Consider the following 2658-nt stretch of genomic DNA (forward strand, 5'->3'; position numbering starts at 1 on the left):
TGACGTGAGGGAGGACTGCGTATCATCAGACACGGCATCAGCAAGACATAACGTGTGCGTGCACCGGCGCATGTCTCATCCCCCAAACCCTCCCGGGCTGTAGTTAATAAAAATCTGTGATTTCGTATGTGGTCTTTGGACCTCTGCCCTCATTTCACTCAGTTCTCCCACCGCCTTCCGCGAGTTACTGCGTAAAGCGGGGAGGGAGGGCGGCTTTGGACAGAGCCATAAAGGCTTTGCCTTGCCCGGCCTGGTTTCGGTGGTGAAACATCCCCACATCTGCTGCTGAAAGATTGCTTGGAGAATTCAGCGCCCTGGTGGTGCACAGCTTCTGCCCCGTTCCGCCCTTCCTTCAGCTTGGACGACTGACACACTGACAAAACCCAAGGGAAACCGTTCTGAACTTTTAATTTTCCAAAATGTTGACTACCAGGAGGAAGTAAAAAACCAGCGTGATGGGGAATGATTTTCACATTTTACCGTTCGCTGTCGTGATGAGCAGTACTCCACAGCAGTAAAACGATTTGCACGGGACCATAAAAGAAAGAGTTGCTCAACTCTGATGAAGAGTGACTAACACTTCTTCATACGACCTTGGCTCTGCTTCACGGCGACGAGGTCACTCATCGTGGGCTTTATTGAGGTACGGATGAGTGCCCGAGGCGTGTTTGAACAGTGCGTCCCGGGGGCAGCGAGCGAGTCCCGGCAGCCCATGCCCACGGCCTTTCTGCCTGCTCTGTCCGTAGGAGCTCCAGCACTCGCAGTTTTCGCCGGATGGGTGCTCCTGTGCGGACACTGTGGATGGTTTGGCCTTTTTTTTTTTTTATGTGTGATGTGGTGAGAAAACCCTGGACTGTGTGCAGACAATTTTTAAGCAGCTCATGGAAGTAAAACAGAAAAGCAAACTTACTGGCACTAGATTTGTATTCATTGTAGGGTGGCCTGGCCCCTCACTGAAAGAAAAATCTAGGGAATAGCACATTTCAGACTTTGAAAAATCACCGAAAGCTGTTGAGGCGTGTTTGTCTCAAATCTGAATTGGTGATCAAATTGCCCCTGCTTCTAAGGAGATTATCAGTTTCCTTATTTCTGCATACATTAAATGATCCCCTATACAAAGGTCTCATGATGCAACTTACTCCACCTTCCAGGAACTAATTTACAGTAAATCCAGGGTGAGTAATGCAAGCTCCAGAGTCAAAAATGCAAAAGTAAATTGGAACATCTGCGAGAGAGAATTGTCATTCCCGGTGCCATATAAGTGTATGTGTGTGTATACAGATGTATATCGACATTCAAGGTCGAGACCTCAAAGTTTACAACATTCGCAGAGGTAAAAAAAGCCCTTGAGATAAGGTGCCCAGGGGCAGGCGTTGCTGCTGCAGACAAGTCCTGCGAGGGCGATGTTCGCCTCTGGTTCAGACCGTAACCTGTCTTGGCGTGGTGGGCTCCAGTGTCTCGTTTCCTACACTCCCTCCTGCTTTGTACAAAACTAACAGTAGCTATCACTTTGCAAAGAGAAGTGAGCTTTTTAAGTTGAAAGCAGTTGCGTGAGCTGTAAATCATACCCCACCATGTGAAGAGCCAGGCCCTGCGCTCAGGGAGGGGGGACGTGGCTGGGAGGTGAAGCCAGACCAGCTGCCGTCTGCGTGCCTGGACATCCCCGTATCCCTCCCAGTAGTTCCTGAGTGTCGATCATCAGCCCGTGCCTTGTGTCCGAGTCAGGCAGTGGGGTGGAGCGTTTCTGAACTGGTGGTCAACTACAGCTGAAACACACCCAACCTGGATATGGTTTCTTTCATATTTGTTTGCTTGGGTACTCTTGTTGGGAATTGTACAAAGCGCAGATGATGTATGACCAAAAGTAACGTAGAGAGTTCCGCGGTATCAGTATGCCAAAAAGGAGTCATAAAAAAAAGGAAGATTGCCAAAAGCTGGTATAAATCACTTTAATTAAAATCTTCAAATGTAAAAGTCACAAGCATTGGAATGAACAAAACTGTTAGAAAAGTGCTAAAAAGAAGCTACCAGGTAAACAACAACTTTGATGTCTCAGTTGTAACTGACATTATTATATAATAATAATATATTATTAACGTTAAGTTGACTGCACGTAAGACTTTGCACTCCATTTTACGCTCTCTTTACTTCTTCACTTGGACAATGTAAACAGACTTGGCCTTCCTCATTCCCATTTCTGAATTATATTACCCCCCAATACATAACCCTTCACAGAATCTGTCTGCGCTGTGGATGCGCACACTCCTTTGTCACACTGAACTTAAATGCAACCTTGTCGTTGTGCAACTTTCATCACAGCTTCAAAAGTGCAACTGTTTTTAAAGTCTTCTCATTAAAAAATGTCCCCCCCCTCCTCCCCCCCGCCCCATGTTGAAACCCCATGTAGCTGGTAGCATCCTTTTAAAGCTTAAAAAGGGAAATACAGAGGTGTGGTGGGGGTGTTTTCCCCTGCTGTGCTCAAAATACCGTAAGGCGTTGGTGGTGGCATGGGTTATATATCTTCAAGAAAAGCAGATGCAAATAAACACATGTGGGAGACCACAGGTACTCTCCGGGGTGTTTTGCTGCCCTGCAGACCGGCAGCCTGCGCGCCAGGGGCACACTGAACCGCAGCAGGGTGCACATGGGGAAGGCACG

This window comes from Egretta garzetta, unplaced genomic scaffold (assembly GCF_000687185.1).
Source record: "Egretta garzetta isolate BGI_Z169 unplaced genomic scaffold, ASM68718v1 scaffold615, whole genome shotgun sequence".
In the NCBI taxonomy this organism is placed as follows: Eukaryota; Metazoa; Chordata; class Aves; order Pelecaniformes; family Ardeidae; genus Egretta; species Egretta garzetta.